The 19,745-nt window shown below is 47.8% G+C and overlaps 1 protein-coding gene across 3 annotated transcripts in view; it reads left to right on the top strand.

The window, feature by feature from the left end:
• CUNH8orf82 (chromosome unknown C8orf82 homolog) overlaps window positions 1-19,745 on the top strand; it is a 45,652-nt gene that overhangs the window by 6,527 nt on the left and 19,380 nt on the right. The window lies entirely within an intron of this gene.

The following is a 19,745-nucleotide window of genomic DNA, read 5'->3' on the forward strand; positions in this document are numbered from 1 at the left end:
TATACGCTCCCGCTAGGCACAAGAATACGCTCCCGCTAGGCACAAGAATACGCTCCCGCTAGGCACAAGAATACGCTCCCACTAGGCACGAGAACACGCTCCCGCTGGACACCAAGGCACACTCCCGCTGGGCACGAGAACACGCTCCGGCTGGACACCAGGACACGCTCCCGCTGGGCACGAGAACACACTCCCGCTGGACACCAGGACACGCTCCCACTGGGCACGAGAACACACTCCCGCTGGACACCAGGACACGCTCCCACTGGGCACGAGAACACGCTCCGCTGGACACCAGGACACGCTCCCACTGGGCACCAGAACACACTCCCCCTGGGCACTGGAACACGCTCCCGCTAGGCACAAGAATACGCTCCCGCTAGGCACAAGAATACGCTCCCACTAGGCACGAGAACATGCTCCCGCTGGACACCAGGACACGCTCCCACTGGGCACGAGAACACGCTCCCGCTGGACACCAGGACACGCTCCCACTGGGCACGAGAACACACTCCCACTGGGCACGAGAACATGCTCCCGCTGGACACCAGGACATGCTCCCACTGGGCACCAGAACACACTCCCCCTGGGCACTGGAACACGCTCCCGCTAGGCACAAGAATACGCTCCCGCTAGGCACAAGAATACGCTCCCGCTAGGCACAAGAATACGCTCCCACTAGGCACGAGAACACGCTCCTGCTGGACACCAAGGCACACTCCCGCTGGGCAGGAGAACACGCTCCCGCTGGACACCAGGACACACTCCCGCTGGGCATGAGAACACGCTCCCGCTGGACACCAGGACACACTCCCGCTGGGCACGAGAACACACTCCCGCTGGACACCAGGACACGCTCCCACTGGGCACGAGAACACGCTCCCACTGGACACCAGGACACGCTCCCACTGGGCACCAGAACACACTCCCCCTGGGCACTGGAACACGCTCCCGCTAGGCACAAGTATACGCTCCCGCTAGGCACAAGAATACGCTCCCGCTAGGCACAAGAATACCCTCCCACTAGGCACGAGAACACGCTCCCGCTGGACACCAAGGCACACTCCCGCTGGGCACGAGAACACGCTCCCGCTGGACACCAGGACACACTCCCGCTGGGCACGAGAACACACTCCCGCTGGACACCAGGACACGCTCCCACTGGGCACGAGAACACACTCCCGCTGGACACCAGGACACGCTCCCACTGGGCACGAGAACACGCTCCGCTGGACACCAGGACACGCTCCCACTGGGCACCAGAACACACTCCCCCTGGGCACTGGAACACGCTCCCGCTAGGCACAAGAATACGCTCCCGCTAGGCACAAGAATACGCTCCCACTAGGCACGAGAACATGCTCCCGCTGGACACCAAGGCACACTCCCGCTGGGCACGAGAACACACTCCCGCTGGACACCAGGACACACTCCCGCTGGGCACGAGAACACACTCCCGCTGGACACCAGGACACGCTCCCACTGGGCACGAGAACACACTCCCGCTGGACACCAGGACACGCTCCCACTGGGCACCAGAACACACTCCCCCTGGGCACTGGAACACGCTCCCGCTAGGCACAAGAATACGCTCCCGCTAGGCACAAGAATACGCTCCCGCTAGGCACAAGAATACGCTCCCACTAGGCACGAGAACATGCTCCCGCTGGACACCAAGGCACACTCCCGCTGGGCACGAGAACACGCTCCCGCTGGACACCAGGACACGCTCCCACTGGGCACGAGAACACGCTCCCGCTGGACACCAGGACACGCTCCCACTGGGCACGAGAACACACTCCCGCTGGACACCAGGACACGCTCCCACTGGGCACCAGAACACGCTCCCGCTGGGCACCAGAACATGCTCCCGCTGGGCACCTCAATCATTTTTATTGACTTCCATTTTTCATTCCGGGATACGTGGAGCAGCTGACGGTCTCCTTCATGGAAATCATAAGTATGCTCAACGAACAGCGGCAGATGAAAAAACAAAATTTTTTTTTATTGGCAAGCATCTGTTTTGATGCGGAGATGGATGAGGAATGAAAGAGGAAAAGAATTGTCAGGGGAAGGAGGGGAAGAGGAAAAAACTCAACACACAGAAAATAGGAGCTGCAGACGGTTTATTTTAAACATAATACTAAATCTCATACAAGCTTTTCACTTGTTTTTGTAATTTTTTTATCTTTTTAGGGGCCGTTCACACTGCAAAGTGTACTTCCACCACGTGCCGACCAACCGCCGTCATTATACTGCGGCAAGGTGGCTCGTTCCCGCAAAGCGCTGTACTGTTACGTTGGCTCCGGAACTCCCTTTTATGGGCTGGCTCGTGCTCCCATTGGCCAGCGGGGGAGCCAAGAGTGGGTGCGGTGGACTCTATGTCCGCCAGCCACCCGCGATCGATCCCCCGCAGTGACAGAACGGGGGTCTGCCTGTGTAAACACAGCAGATCTCCGTTCTGACAGAGGAGATGACACAGATCCTGTGTTTTCCCAGTCACAGTGTCCCCCATATAGTTAGAAAACACACATAGGGAACACATTTAACCCCTTGATCGCCCCTGATGTTAACTCCTTCCCTCCATGTGTTATTAGTACAGTAACAGTGCATATTTTTAGCACTGATTACTATAATAATGTCACTGGTTCCCCAAAAAAAAGTGTCAAAAATGTCAGGTGTCCAATCTGTCCACTGCATGTTGCAGTCCCGCTAAAAAACGCAGCTAACCGCCAATACTGTGGGGGGGGGGGGGGGGTAGGGGGGCTGCAGCACAGAAGGTTTTTACACCTTAATGCATAGAATGTATTAAGGTGAAAAACCTTGAGACTTTACAACCCCTTTTAAGATGCTTATAAAGGCTTTATTTACCCTTTCAGGTCCAGCCCTGCAACCAGCTATTGCTGCAACTTCTGTTTGTCAGACTGCAGATAATTGGACTAGGTCATTGAATGCTCAACAGCATTCTGTCTTTCAGGACCGAACTCTGGGAGAACATTTACAAATACTGCCTTAATTTTCTGTGCTGATGCCCTAGAACAGTGGTCGCCAACAATGAGAAAATTGTGGCGGTCCCCATGGGGTTCTGCCACAAATCAACATTGTAGCAGATGCATACTGGCCAATGTTGTTCTCAGTGTGTGCTGACAGTCAATACTAATGCCTCCTCTGTAGTTCAGTCTCCTGTGAACTCAGAGGGAGGCTCTGTGTGTAGCGCAGAGAGTGGGAGGTGAAGGAGGAGGGGACTTCCAATGGCAGTGCTAATCACAGATTGTGTGAAGGAGCACGGAACTTGAGCACACGGCTGGATAAGGAGGTGAGAACCAATGATGAGCCTGTGTTAGCCCTTGTACACACGGTCAGAGATTCCGACGGAATGTTTCCTATCGGACCGTTTTGACGGATATTCCGACTGTGTGTGGTCTCCATCGGACTGTTTCCGTCAGGGTATCCGATGGACCAAGTTTTCCAACTTGTTGGTAAAATTTTCCGACAAAATGCTCCGATCGGACATACTCCGATCATGTGTAGCCTACTCCGACGGACAAAGTGCCACGCATGCTCAGATCAAATTCCTAGACCAAAGCTATTGGCTACTAGCCTGAACGTAGTCCCGTCCTAACGAAATAACGTCATCACGTTATGTACAATCGGATTTTCCGACAAACTTAGTCCGACCGTGTGTATGCAACATCACTTCCGGACCTCTTCCAGAATTAATCCGTCGGAATTACTCCGACGGATTTGGTAGTCGGAATCTCCGACCGTGTGTACAAGGGCTAAGGCAGCAGTGTGATGCAGAGTGTGGAGGAGGAGAGGGACAGAGAGCCGAAAAATTGTCTGTATAAGGCAGCAGTGTGATCCAGGGGAGGGAGACAGAGACCCGGAGCATTGTGTGTATAAGGCAGCAGTGTGATCCAGGGGGAGGGAGACAGAGCCAGAGCATTGTGTGTATAAGGCAGCAATGTGATCCAGGGGGAGGGAGACAGAGACCCTGAGCATTGTGTGTATAAGGCAGCAATGTGATCCAGGGGGAGGGAGACAGAGCCGGAGCATTGTGTGTATAAGGCAGCAGTGTGATCCAGGGGGAGGGAGACAGAGACCCGGAGCATTGTGTGTATAAGGAAATGATGAAATTATCTCTCCCAATTCTGATAAAAAAAGAAAAATATTGCCGCTCCTTTTTGAGTTGTTTGAAAAACTTTCTCTGCTTGGGGGGGGGGGGGGGGGGGAAGGGGAGTAACAGGGTCTTCCCACTTCAGGGCCTCTCTCACCGCCTTAATGCAGGCACTAATGCATAGTCAAATTCCAAACCTGGATCTTCCAGTTCCGAATCGCTGTCTGAAACAGGAACAGAGTGGCGGCTTGGTTGGGAGGATTCCCATGTCTCTTGCAATAGCCCACTGAGGGACGTAATGGGTCTAAAGGGGACTCAATACATTTTTGAACTTCCCTTTGCTGCAAGGACTCCTTTTCACCATTGACTCCAGACGTTGATCTGCACCGTCTCTCTCATCTGCAGCTTTAGAAAAGCAATGATCGCAGAGCGACTTGTCTGATGGAACAGGCATCCTGCAACCCCAACATGATTTTTCTGGTCTCTTACTAGAGTGAGAAGAGGGGGGGGGGGCGAATAATCTCTACTGCGCTGTTCAGATCTGGAAGATCTATGATGACTAGACTTTGAAGATGATTTATGGTGGTGCGATTTTTTTTGACGATCAACTGCGACTATGAGCACTATACTGCGGATCGGATCTAGAAGGGCTATAAGGAAATATACAAGAGAGACAGAAAGCCTTGCGACTTCACAACCGATTCCCAGCTACGCGAAGCTTGCGGCGCTTTGTGAATGGCCTGGCGGCGGCGGAGGAAGGGAGGAGGGGGGCCGAACTTCCCTTGAAGTGGGAGCGGGTACCTGTCAAAACCAGTAACCCCCCCTCCAAATATGGCACCGGTGGTGGTGGGGGGGGGGGGGAGCAGATAAGCAGAGCTTCCCCTTTTGGGTGGAGCTCCCGCTTTCAGGCCACTAGTTTGAGATGAAAATCATAGGAAATAAATACAGTTTAGGAGGAACAGGCCTAATGCAAGGATTCAGGAGAATGTTAGAGGAATTCTCCAGAATCCTCAGTGCCATCTAGTGGCCATATTAAGGTATTTTCCTGATTTGCTTTATGTTTAGTATTGCATGAACCTATCTTTGCTACTGCCTAAAATATTCGGAGAACATTCAACAAGAAAAGAAAATAGCCTGAGAACAGTCCTTTTTATTTTTATTTTTTTTGCACATTTTTTTTTTTTAAATAGACCCTTGTTAGGGCTCTAAGGAAAAATATGATGATTGTCAGATATCAGAGTCACATAATACTTCAAAGGCTGATATCCAAGTGATGTCCCCAGAGAATTACTCAAGGCGTTTCCCCGTCTTCAGGAGATGGTAGACGTCTGTGTCTGAAATTGGACAGATAAATCCATTAGTATGTTATAAAAATCATATACAAAGGAGCACTGAGTTCTCCTCCAGCACATTCACCGAAGTACTTACCTACGTTACCATAGTTACCAAAGTGCATTAGTCTCATGTCCATTGCAAAGCCATCGCACCGTGCTCAGAGCAATCTAATATCCCTTAAAGAGCACCATCTGTGTACAGAGTGCCCCCAGGTGGCCATATTGCATTTTACAGAAAATTGCAGCGGCTGCAGATTGAAAAGGAAATGACAATATTACTGGTGTCACAATCATATATGATATATTAATTCGTTTTTTTATTTGCAGTTTTTTTCCCCATGAGAGTGGAGTTACCCTTTAATTTGTGGCTGAATGTACTCTCCATATACCTGAATGCTGTGTGTTTTTAGTTAAATGTGATTTTCGTGAATGTAAATCCTTACCTGGTATCTGGGTACCAGGAGCATTGTGGGTGTTTCATGCTATTAGAAACTGCAAGAGGACTTCTTTTTTTATTTATTACATGTATTTATAGGACACTGACAATGTATACAGTAATATTGCACATTTGCATCAGTTCCTGCCTCCAAGGAGCTTACAATCTAAGGTTCCTATTACACATGCATACATATTAGGGTCAACTTGGACAGGAGCCAGTTATCCTACCAGCATGTCTTTGGAGGGTGGGAGGAAACCACAGTATCACAGGGCTCCTCCCATGTACATAAGTATCACAGACTCCTCCCACGTACATAAGTATCACAGGCTCCTCCCATGTACATAATTATCACAGGCTTCTCCCACGTACATAAGTATCACATGCTCCTCCCACGTACATAAGTATTACATGCTCCCCCCACGTACATAAGTATCACAGGCTCCTCCCACGTACATAAGTATCACAGGCTCCTCCCACGTACATAAGTATCACAAACTCCTCCCACGTACATAAGTATCACAGGCTCCTCCCACGTACATAAGTATCACATGCTCCTCCCACGTACATAAGTATCTCAGGCTCCTCCCATGTACATAAGTATCACAGGCTCCTCCCACGTACATAAGTATCACAGGCTCCTCCCATGTACATAAGTATCACAGGCTCCTCCCACGTACAAAAGTATCACAGGCTCCTCCCACGTACATAAGTATCACATGCTCCTCTCACGTACATAAGTATCACATGCTCCTCTCACGTACATAAGTATCACATGCTCCTCCCATGTACATAAGTATCACATGCTCCTCCCACGTACATAAGTATCACAGGCTCCTCCCGCGTACATAAGTATCACAGACTCCTCCCATGTATATAAGTATCACAGGCTCCTCCCACGTACATAAGTATCACAGGCTCCTCCCACGTACATAAGTATCACAGGCTCCTCCCATGTACATAAGTATCACAGGCTCCTCCCACGTACATAAGTATCACAGGCTCCTCCCATGTACATAAGTATCACTTATGCATTCATCTTTCGCTCAACCCAGACTAGTCTCTCAGTTCCTGCCATTAAAAAACATCCCCACAGAATGATGCTGCCACCACCATGCTTCACTGTAGGGATTGTATTGGCCAGGTGATGAGCGGTGCCTGGTTTCCTTCAGACATGACGCTTTCCATTCAGGCCAAAAAGTTCAATCTTTGTTTCATCAGACCAGAGAATTTTGCTCCTCATGGTCTGAGTCCTTCATGTGCATCTTGGCAAACTCCAGGCGGGCTGTGATGTGCGTTTTACTGAGAAGTGGCTTCCGTCTGGCCACTCTACCATACAGGCCTGATTGATGGAATACTGCAGAGATGGTTGTTCTTCTGGAATGTTCTCCTCTCTTCACAGAGAAACGTTGGAGCTCTGTTAGCGTGACCATCGGGACACCTCTCTGATGAAGGCCCTTCTCCTCCAATCATTCAATTTGGCTGGACGACCCGCTCTAGGAAGAGTCCTGGTGGTTCCAAACTTCTTCCATTTACAGATGATGGAGGCCACTGTGCTCATTGGGACCTTCAATGCTGCAGACATTTTTCTGTACCCTTCCCCCGATCTGTGCCTCCATACAATCCTGTCTTGGGGGTCTACAGACATTTCCTTGGACTTCATGGCTTGGTTTGTGCTCCGACATGCACTGTTACCTGTGGGACCTTCTATAGGCAGGCGTGTGCCTTTCCAAATCATGTCCAATCAACTGAATTTACCACAGTCTGACTGCAATCAGATTCTAGAAATGATGACCAGTGGAAATATGATGCACCTGAACTCAATTTTGAGTGTCATGATAAAGGCTGTGAAGACTGCAAAGATTTCAAAGCAACTTCTTTCACGCTGTCATTATGGGGGAATTGTAAGTGCAATTTTGAGGAAAATCATGAATTTAATCTATTTTGAAATAAGGCTGTAACATAACAAAATGTGGAAAAAGTGAAGCGCTGTGAATACTTTCCGTAAGCACTGCATGTTTTCTGTCAAATCCTGTAGGGTAGCTGAGTTAGCCCTTGTACACACGGTCAGAGAATCCGTCGGAATGTGTCCTATCGGACCGTGTCTTCGGATAATCCGACTGTGTGTGGTCTGCATCGGACTGATTCCGTCGGAATATCCGTAGGACCCAATTTTCCAACATGTTGGAAATATTTCCCGACCAACTGGTTTGATCGGACATACTCCGATCATGTGTAGAGAATTTTGATCGGACCAAGTGCCACGCATGCTCAGATCAAATTCCTACATCAAAGCTATTGGCTACTAGCCTGAATGTAGTCCCACTGTAACGAAATTACGTCATCACGTTCTGAAAGATCGGATTTTTCGACAACTTAGTCCGACCGTGTGTATGCACCACAACGTGGTGCATGCATAACAGTTTCGGACACAATCCGTCGGACTAAATCCGACTGACAAAATCGGACGGATTTGGTTGGCAGAATCTCCGACCGTATGTACAGGGGCTTAAGGGGATAAGCAAGTCACCAATAGAGTTAGCCTCCTGTAGCCTTATGCTGCGTACACACGACCGGACTTAGGTCCGACAGACTTTCGACGGAGTTCTGACAGAGTTCTGATGGACTTTCCGAATGAAAGGACTTGGCCACACACAATCACACCAAAGTCAGACGGATTCGAACGTGATGACGTACGACTGGACTAGAATAAGGAAGTTCATAGCCAGTAGCCAATAGCTGCCCTCGCGTCAGTTTTTGTCCATCGGACTAGCATACACACGAGCGGATTTCTCGGTAGGAACTGGGTCCGGCGGAGTTCTGGCGGAAAAATTTGAAACATGTTCCATTTCTAAAGTCTGTCAGACTTTTGCAAATCAAAAGTCCGCTGCAGCCCACACACGATCGAATAGTCTGCCGGAATCATTCCGTCAGACTTTGGATGTTGAAAAGTCCGCCCGTGTGTACGCGGCATTACATATAGTAAATGTTATGTGCAGCCCCATGTTGATCTCTGAGGACCTCTTTACCTTGTAAGTTGAGCACCACTATTCTACACCAAGGTTGGTGATTGTAGGACTCTGCAGGCACGAGGGTTTTGGCTTCTCGGCTGGATATAGCGAAACATTTGTGCGATCGATATTATAGAATTACATGTGTCTCTATGAGATGGAGATTGAAGATCCGGGCAACCCAAGAATTATTCTCTATATTGTCCAGCCCTGGCAAATCCGGTGTTGGATGAAGAACCTACTAAGTTCCATTGCGCCCTTCATCTCCCGCTCCTCCTCTGAGTATTGCAGCCTTTTTCAATTTGTACAGGAATTGCAGATCCATAGTGAAAATAATAATTATTATTATTATTCACGATTTATATAGCGCCAACAGTTTACGCAGTGCTTTACAATGTATAAGGGGGGACAACACAATTACAGTACAATACACAAGGTACAGGAGAGCCCGGCCCGTACAGCTTACATTCTAAAGGGAGTGGTGGTACAAAAGGTAATGGCTGCAGAGAATGATTTGATGGGGGTGGCACCATTCATGTCATCATTCATCATTTTCGGGAACTAACACCTTAGTGCTGTATGTGATCATTTGTTCATATTTTAGCTTTTTGAAATTGGTTTGTTTTAAACCTGAACGTCCTTAGGCCGGTCGTATATTGTCCATATTCTGGATCAGGGGACAGTCGGTAGTACAAGTATAATCACCGCTTGTTACTTTCTGCTCCACCAGACAGCAACGAAGCAATACGCGGGTCTATAAAATCCCACCAGAGAAATATAGCTTGTCCTGGATACCCGGCATGGATCAAATCGCACTCGGGAGCCGGCCATGTAATGGACACTGCTGAGTTTCCAATATACTGATGTTCTAATTCTACGTAACTGGTTCATTTTTTTTCCCCAGTAAATCAGTTGTCTTAGGTCCCAGCGGTTTAGATGGCAATTGTCCTTTCATGATGTAGAACATTTGTGTTAAAGCTTTCACAAATCTGGGCCATTCAAACTGCCAAAGCCATATGCAAGTTTTGACTTTTTCTGTGAAAGAATGTTTGTGATTGTAGACTCTCATGAAGGTGAATGAAGTGAACTCATGTGAGGCGGGTAACATGGCGTCCCCCAGGGTGTGGGGTCTAAGCCATTGTACACACGGTCGGACATTCTGACGGAAAATGTCCGATCGGACCGTGTTGTTGGATAATCCAACCGCATGTTCTCCATCGGACTGTTTCCATCGGAATATCCGACGGACCACGTTTTCCAGCTTGGCTATAAAATTTTCCGACAACATGATCCGATCGGACTTTGTCCAATCATATGTAGAGAATTCTGATAGGACAAAGTGCCACGCATGCTCAGATCAAATTCCTACACCAAAGCTATTGGCTACTAGCCTGAACGTAGTCCCGTCGTAACGAAATAACGTCATCACGTCGGATTTTGTGCTGCATGCTGGCCCCAGGTCACAACCAGGGTTACCCTGATGAAGGTTTGGACATAGCTGCACGCTAGTCCCAGTTAACGACCAGAGACCTCCTAATGGAGTTTGGAGTTTTGGACTTAGCTGCATGCTGGCCCTGGGTCACAACTCGGGGACCCCCTGATGGAGGTTTAGACTTAGCTGCATGCTGGCCCCAGGTCACGTCCGGGGGCCCCCTAAATGGAGATCTAGACTTAGCTGAATGCTGACCCTGGGTCACAACCAGGAACCCCCAGACGGAGGTTTGGACTTAACTGCATGCTGGCCCCAGGTCACAACCAGAGACCCCCTAACGGAGTTTGGAGTTTTGGACTTAGCTGCATGCTAGCCCTGGGTCACAACTCGGGGACCCCCTGATGGAGGTTTAGACCTAGCTGCATGCTGGCCCCAGGTCACAACCGGGGACCCCTTGATGGCGGTTTGGGCTTAGCTGCATGCTGGCTTCAGGTCACGACTCCTAAGCTGCACACCAAAGCAGGCTGGTTCATAGAATAGTAGCGTACAGGGGGAAAGAGTGGATCAGACCAGGCAGCAAGACCGCAGACCCCAGCACAAGAGCATATTGGATGAGTAGAAGATCCTGCTAGGCGGCAGGTGGCGGAAAAGCACATCTAAGCCCTTGTACACACGGTCGGAGATTCCGACGGAATGTGTGCGATCGGACCGTTTTGTCGGATATTCCGACTGTGTGTGGTCTCCATTGGACTGTTTCCGTCGGAGTATCCGACGGACCAAGTTTTCCAACTTGTTGGTAAAATTTTCTGACAAAATGCTCCGATCGGACATACTCCGATCATGTGTAGAAAATTCCGATCGGACAAAGTACCACGCATGCTCAGATCAAATTCCTACACCAAAGCTATTGGCTACTAGCGTGAACGTTTTCCCATCGTAACGAAATAACGTCATCACGTCGGATTTTCCGACAACTTTGTCTGACCGTGTGTATACAACAGTTTCGGACAAAATCCGTCGGACAAAATCTGACGGATTTGGTTGTCGGAATCTCCGACCGTGTGTACAAGGGCTAAGAGACAGCCAATCTCAGTGCATCCAGTAAAGAAATGGACAAGAAAAAAAATGGACGGGAGGAGTTTGGAAGGAAGGGCAAGCATTGCACGGGCACTAGACGTGGAGGCTAACCCTTTAAATTGGTGGGGTCAATTTTATTGACCTGTGCCTATGACAAGGGAAACCCGAAAATGCCACTGGCTGCTGGAGAGGGGGAGCCTGGCAGGGTGGGAATTAGGAAGGTGACACAGACCATTGAAGAACATTGAAGATGGGGCAGGAGGAGACCAACTTCAGTTTTCCAAGGTTGTGCTTTGCAAATGGCATCAGCTGTCTTTATCTCTGGATCTGCTGAATCATGGAATATGGTTTCTAAGATTTGGGACATGTTCTTTTTAAACCTGCATGAATCGTAACTGCTGATATTTTTATTTATTTATGTTGCTGTATTTTCTCCAATCTGCTCAGTGTGGCATCAAACTCGTCCATCAACTTTCAGTTGATGCTGCTGTAAATTTAGAGCAACAACAACATGGTGTCTTGATGTCCAAATAGCTGAACGCGAACAGCTAACATTTACCGTTTTGCAAAATAGAGTAGAGACTGGAAAAGGAGGGATCGTTGGCCAGCTTGAACACAAATTTGCAATATATGCGAACCCTGACCTCTGCTTGGACCCTGACTATTCTACCTGGACACTGACCTGCTGCCTCATTCCGTCCCGTCCTGTCTCCTAAACATATCCATCCTGCTCCTGCGATCTTTTGGTGGGGCAAACCTGAGGGTCCTGGCAACATTTATACTCCATTCAAACACTTTAGCCCCAGCAATGTACCAGTACGTCATGGTTTTTCAAGTGGTTATACCGTGATGATGCCTGCAGCTACGGGCATCATCCCAGGATCTGTTGTTTTTCAGGCAAAGATGCTCTTTTTTTTTTAAAGGCTATCTTAGCGGCTAAGCCGCTGAATCGCTTTTACAGGTTGCGGAAGTGCCCCCCCTCCTGGCCTCCTTCCGGCCTCAACGGGAAACACAGGACTGAAGCCAACAGTCCTGCTGGCTGACCATAGAGATGACCTAGGACCGCAATGTCTCCAATCATCTCTATGGTCTAGGAAACCAGAAGCAGCGAGTATTCCTTCCTGTTTCGCCAGGATGTAAACAAGCCATTACTGTCTCGGGAAAGCATCGGATCAAACAGATTTTGGTGTGATCAGATGCTTTTATGGGCAGAGGAGAGATCTGGATAATAGACCCCAGATCTTTCAGTAAAGAGGATCTGTGACTGCCCATGCTATCACAAGGGATGTTGTTCACTCCTTGTGATAACAATAAAGTTGATAAAAAAAAAAAATTAAAGAGACCGTAAATAAAAAAATTGACTAACAATAAAAAAAAATGTTTAAAGCAGTGGCTCTCAACCATGTCCTTAAAGCGGTTCTTCACCCTAAAGGGGAAGTTCCGCTAGTATTATCCCTCCCCCCCTCCGGTGCCACAATCGGCACCTTTCAGGGGGGAGGGGGGTGCAGTTACCTGAATAATCCAGGTAACTGCACCCACTTCCAGCCAGACCGCCGCAGACCCCCGCATCGCTCCGCCCCCCCCCCCGTTGTGTTCTGGGAAACACACAGTTCCCAGAGACACAGCGGGGGACCATAAGAGAAGCGCAGCGCGACTCGCGCATGCGCAGTAGGGAACCGGGCAGTGAAGCCCTCATGCTTCACTTCCCGATTCCCTGACAGAGGATGGGGGCGGTGGCTGCAGCGAGACGAGCGATCGCTCGTCATCTGCCGCCGACATCGCTGGAACCTGGGACAGGTAAGTGTGATATTATTAAAAGTCAGCAGCTGCAATATTAGTAGCTGCTGGCTTTTAATATTTTTTTTTTAGGTGCAGCTCCTCTTTAAGTACCCCCAACAGGCCATGTTTTGGGAATTTCTCTTAAATAAAATAGCTGCCCAATATACCAAGCCATTGACTCTGATTTAAAGCACCCGTGCAAGATGAAGGAAAACCGGCAAACATGGCCTGTGGGAGGTACTTAAGAACAGGGTTGAGAACCACTGCTCTATTGGATGAGATGTGGTGAGTGTGGAGCCATTGGAGGACAGGGACCTCATTATCCAGTGGTGAGATGATTGGAACTTTGTGACATGGGGCATTATCCTGCTGGGAGGAGCCATCAGAAGATGGGGACACTGTAGTCATAAAGGGATGGACATGGTCACCAACAAGACTCAGGTAGGCCGTGGCATTTAAACTATACTCATATGGTACTAAGGGGACTAAAGTGTGACAAGAAAATATCCTCCCACACCATTTCACCACCACCGCCAGCCTGACCTGGTGATACAAGACAGGATGGATCCATGCTTTCATGTTGTTTACAACAAATTCTGACCCGACCATCTGAATGTCGCAGCAGAAATCGAGACTCATCAGACCAGGCAATGTGTTTCCAATCTTCTATTGTCCAATTTTCATGAGCCTGTGCCAATTGTACCCTCAGTTTCCTGTTCTTAGCTGACAGGAGTGGCAGTGTGGTCTTCTGCTGGTGTAGCCCATCTGCTTCAAGGTTGGAGGTTTTGTGCATTCAGAGATGGTATTCTACATACCTTGGGTGGTTATTTGAGTTACTGTTACCTTTCTTTCAACTGGAACTGCTCATTCTCCTCTCACCTCTGATATCAAGAAAGCATTTTCCTCCACACAACCGCCGCTCACTGGATATTTTCTCTTTTTCCCACTATTCTCTGTAAACCCGAGAGATGGTTGTGTGTGAAAATCCCAGTAGATCAGCTGTTTTTGAAGTACTCAGACCGGCCCGTCTGGCACCAACAACCATGCCACATCCAAAGTCACTTAAATCCCCTTTCTTCCCCATTCTGATGCTCGGTTTGAACTTCAGCAAGTCGTCTTCACCATGTCTAGATGCCTAAATGCATTGGGTTACTGCCATGTGATTGGCTGACTAGCAATTTGTGTTACCAAGCAATTAAACAGGGGTACCTAATAAAATGGCCGGTGAGTGTATATTGTGTTTGTGTGCACTAACCTTCATCAAAGTGTATTTTTTACCAAAAATTTGTATTTGAAAAACCATTGAGCAAGTACCGCATGACGTGAATGATTGCATATTCTCTAGGGCCTCTGCCAAAAAAAAAAAAAAAAATTATATATATATAATATATATAATTTTTGGGGGTTCTAATTCATTTTCTAGCAAAAAAAAATGCTGAGTTTTTACATATACCATATATAAGTCGAGTTTTTCAGCACATTTTTTAGGCTGGCATCCCCCCACCCCCTGGCTTATACTCAAGTCAGGGTGCCCATCTACAGCTATACCTGTGATAACTAAACAGTGGGTGTCTCCTCACTGTGCCCATCTGCAGCCTCACTGTGCCCATCTGCAGTTGTACCTGTGATAACTAAAACAGTGGGTGTCCCCCGCTTTGTCATGCAGTCTGTTCGGTGGCCGTCCATTGTAACAAAGCCCCGCCTCCTTCTCGTCCATGATAGACAGAACACTGATACAATGCTGGGAAACTGTATTAGTTTTCCCTCTATCAAAGACGAGGAGGAGGCAGGACTTTTTTTTACAAAGGACGGCCCCCGAACAGACTGCATATCACAGCGGGAGACACCCGCTGTTTTAGTTATCACAGGTACAGCTGCAGATGGGCACAGTGAGGCTGCGAATGGGCACAGTGAGGCTGCTGATGGGTACAGTGAGGCTACAGATGGGCACAGTGAGGCTGCTGATGGGCACAGTGAGGCTACAGATGGGCACAGTGAGGCTGCAAATGGGCACAGTGAGGCTGCTGATGGGTACAGTGAGGCTGCTGATGGGTACAGTGAGGCTACAGATGGGCACAGTGAGGCTACAGATGGGCACAGTGAGGCTGCTGATGGGCACAGTGAGGCTGCTGATGGGCACAGTGAGGCTACAGATGGACATTGTTTACCCAGTAGCTGCCGCATTTCCCACCCTAGGCTTATACTCGAGTCAATACATTTTCCCAGTTTTTTGTGGTAAAATTAGGTGCCTCGGCTTATATTCGGGTCGGCCTATACTCGAGTATATACGATATGAGAGAACAGTCAGAATAGGTCTGGTCTTAAAGTGGTTAAATATGGGAGTTCTCCTTGCAGTGAATGTGATGTAACCTCTTTACATGTCTTTTATGTACATGTACACCCCAAAAAAAAAAAAATACATAAATAGAAAGTTATGAATTAAAAAAAAAACCTGAGGGCCTTGATCTGGTGACATCCCATCAGTGAGAAATTCTAACCGCGCACCTTAACCACTTCAGGACCGCCGTATTGCCAATGTACGTCAGCACAATGGCACAGGCAGGCACAACCACCTAGATGTACGTGATTGCCTTCCAGCTGGTGGGGGGTCCAATCGGACCCCCTCCCGTTGGATACGACGGTCCGGTTCCCTCCAGGAGCGCTCCGTGATGAGGGGATGGCCGTTCGTTTTCGGCCACCCCCTCTGGATCGCTCCTGGCCAATGAGAAGCTTCCTCCCACTGTGTATTGTTTACACAGGAAGGAGGAAGTGATGTCATTCTCCTCGGGGCGGTCTTTTTGACCGGACTACGAGGAGAAGACTAAAAGTAAGTGTGCACCAACACTACACTGACATGTAGGTACACACAGGCACACAACCCCCCCCCCCCCCCCAGTCACAGTGTCACTGATTGCATTGATCATTTCTTTACTGATCAATGCATTCAGTGTCAGTTGTGACAGTAAAAACTGTCAGGACAGTTAGTGTTAGGTCCAGGGTAGCCCCCTATCACCCCCCAATAAAGATTTAACCCCCTGATTGCCCCTAGAGTTAACCCTTTCACCCCCTTTTGCCAGTGTCACTAAGCGATCATTTTTCTGATCGCTGCATGTGTCGCTAGGTAGCTAGTTATTTTTTTAGGTTCACCACCAGGTTTTTATAGCGCTAGGTACCCCGATATACTACCCAATAATGTTTTTAACCCCCTGATTGCCGCTAGTTAACCCTTTCACCCCCTTTTGCCAGTGTCACTAAGCGATCATTTTTCTGATCGCTGCATCAGTGTCGCTAGGTAGCTAGTTATTTTTTTAGGTTCACCGCCAGGTTTTTATAGCGCTAGGTACCCCGATATACTACCCAATAATGGTTTTAACCCCCTGATTGCCGCTAGTTAACCCTTTCACCCCCTTTTGCCATTGTCACTAAGCGATCATTTTTCTGATCGCTGCATGTGTCGCTAGGTAGCTAGTTATTTTTTTAGGTTCACCGCCAGGTTTTTATAGCGCTAGGTACCCCGATATACTACCCAATAATGGTTTTAACCCCCTGATTGCTGCTAGTTAACCCTTTCACCCCCTTTCACCAGCGATCACAGTATAAGTGTCACTGGTGACGCTGGTTAGCCAGTTAGTTATTTAGGTTCCCCGTCAGGTTTTTATATAGCGCCAGGGACCCCCATATACTACCTAATAAAAATTTGAACCCCCTGATTGCCCCTAGTTAACCCTTTCACCACTGATCACCGTATAAGTGTTACGGGTGACTCTGGTTAGTTTGTTTTTTATAGCATCAGGGCACCCACCATTTATTACCCAATAAAGGTTTAACCCCCTGATCACCCGGCGGGTGATATCAATTAGGTTTTAGGGTAAGGGTCTGCGTCACCCCAGGCAGCGCTAGGTTAGTGCCAGTACCGCTAACACCCACACGCAAAGCATACACCTCCCGTAGTGCTATAGAATCTGAACAGATCAATATCTGATCTGATCAGATCTATACTAGCGTCCCCAGCAGTTTAGGGTTCCAAAAAAACGCATTGTTAGCGGGATCAGCCCAGATACCTGCTAGCACCTGCGTTTTGCCCCTCTGCCCAGCCCACCCAAGTGCAGTATCGATCGATCACTGTCACTTACAAAACACTAAACACATAACTGCAGCGATCGCAGAGTCAGGCCTGATCCCTGCCATCGCTAACAGGTTTTTTGGTAGCATTTTATATTTAAATCCGGAAGGCAGTGCTTGGTTTTCGGGGTCCCGTACGTGGCTAGGCTCCCAAAAAGTCCCCCACATGTGGTATCCCCGTACTCGGGAGAAGCAGCAGAATTTATTTTGGGGTGTAATTTGACTTCTGCCCATAGCATGTGTGAGCAATATATCATAGTGACAACTTTGTGCAAAAAAAAAAAGTTTGTAATATTCCCGCAACTTGTGGCAAAATATAAAATATTCCATGGACTCAACATGCCTCTCAGTAAATAGCTTGGGGTGTCTACTTTCCAAAATGGGGTCATTTTGGGGGGTTTTGTGCTATTTTGGCATTTTATGGCCTTCGAAACTGTGATAGGTAGTGAGGAGTTAAATCAAAAATTTGCACCCTTAGAAATCCTGAAGGTGGTGATTGGTTTTCGGGGTGCCGTGCGCGACTAGACTCCCAAAAAGTCCCACACATGTGGTATCCCCATACTCGGGAGAAGTAGCGGAATATATTTTGGGGTGCAATTCCACATATAACCATGGCATGTGTGAGCAATATATCATTTAGTGACAACTTTTTGTAAAAAAAATTTTTTTTTTGTCATTATTCAATCCCTTAGGACAAAAAAAATAAATATTCAATGGGCTCAACATACCCATCAGCAATTTCCTTGGGGTGTCTACTTTCCAAAATGGGGTCATTTGGGGGGGATTTGTACTGCCCTGCCATTTTAGCACCTCAAGAAATGAGATAGGCAGTCATAAATTAAAAGCTGTGTAAATTCCAGAAAATGTACTCTAGTTTGTAGACGCTATAACTTTTGCGCAAACCAAAAAATATACGCTTATTGACATTTTTTTTACTAAAGACATGTGGCTGAATAAATTTTGCCCTCAATGTATGACTAAAATTTAGTTTATTCGATTTTTCTTATAACAAAAAGAAGAAAATATCTTTTTTTTTCAAAATTTTCGCTCTTTTTCCATTTATATCGCAAAAAAAAAAAATCGCAGAGGCAATCAAATACCATCAAAAGAAAGCTCTATTTGTGGGAAGAAAAGGACGCAAATTTCGTTTGGGTGCAATATTGCATGACCGCGCAATTACCAGTTAAAGCAGCGCAGTGCGAAATTGGAAAAAGACCTCTGGTCCTTAAGGTGTTTATTGGTCCGGAGCTGAAGTGGTTAAACTGATACCAACTTGAAGTGCAAAATTAAGAGCAATAACATAAATGACCACTAGATATCTCCAGTGGATAAACAAAGATAAATGACCATAATCAACGTGCAAAATCTATAACAATATTCCTAAAAGTACTCTAAAGTGCAAGCGTGCAGACAAATAAATACTTGTGACTGCCCCCAGATTTCTCCAGTGGACATTCAAGTAGAATGTGCGGTGTCCAAAAAAATCAATCGTATGAAAGTGTAGTGTCCATAAACTTCCATCAATGGCTTCCAATGGTGCATAAAGTTGCCCATGGGTTTTCCTCCACCAACACCTGTCACACAGCCTGCTCACCGGAACTCTGTGACTCCCATTACTGGAGTCACATACCGCAGAGTCTCTCCCCCATGGTCACTGCAACGATTCGGCAAAGAAAGCTTCCAAAGCAGATTGCCTTAAACCACCAGATGTCCGGTCATCAGCAAGGCATTGAAAGGAAGAGAACCGCCTCCCATAGTGAAATACGTAGGGTTTATTTAAAAAATAGCACTACAATAGCACTTAGAGTACAATGGTAAAAGTGGAAGCAGGGTCGCTGGCTGCGTTCCACTGGGCGGATGTGGCGTGTCATGCTGGACCACACCCAACGCGTTTCGTCAGCACGTATGACATCATCAGGAGTCACATGACCGGACACGTCACTTCCATACATATATACTACTGCCCATCGGATTGAAGAAGATTAAGTTCAAGGGTAAAAGTGGAAGCAGGGATGCTTGCTGCACTCCACTTGGGAAAAGTAACGTATCACGCTGGACCACAGCCAACACGCTTTGTCCGCACATCTGACGTCATCAGGAGTCACATGACCGGACACGTCACTTCCATACATATATACTACTGCCCATCGGATTGGAGAATATTCAATTCAATCCTCCAGACATCCCATCACTGCTTGACCAGGGTGACACTTGGACTTCCTGCAATGGGTGAGCCCACATTATCTACCAGGGGTGTCGCCTATTACAGGGCCCACTCTAACCTGTAACAGACTACTGGCATGCATGTTGTACCTGACATTGACAGTACAGGCTGGTATCACGTCATCACACTCCACACATTACCTTGACCTAGAACATTAAGCAACCTTTGGAAATGTCGCCACCAAAACTCCCGGCGTATAATCTACAACCTGCA

This window comes from Lithobates pipiens, unplaced genomic scaffold (genome assembly GCF_037356315.1).
Source record: "Lithobates pipiens isolate NorthernLeopardFrog02 unplaced genomic scaffold, aLitPip1_a1.2 Scaffold_19, whole genome shotgun sequence".
NCBI classification, from domain to species: Eukaryota; Metazoa; Chordata; class Amphibia; order Anura; family Ranidae; genus Lithobates; species Lithobates pipiens.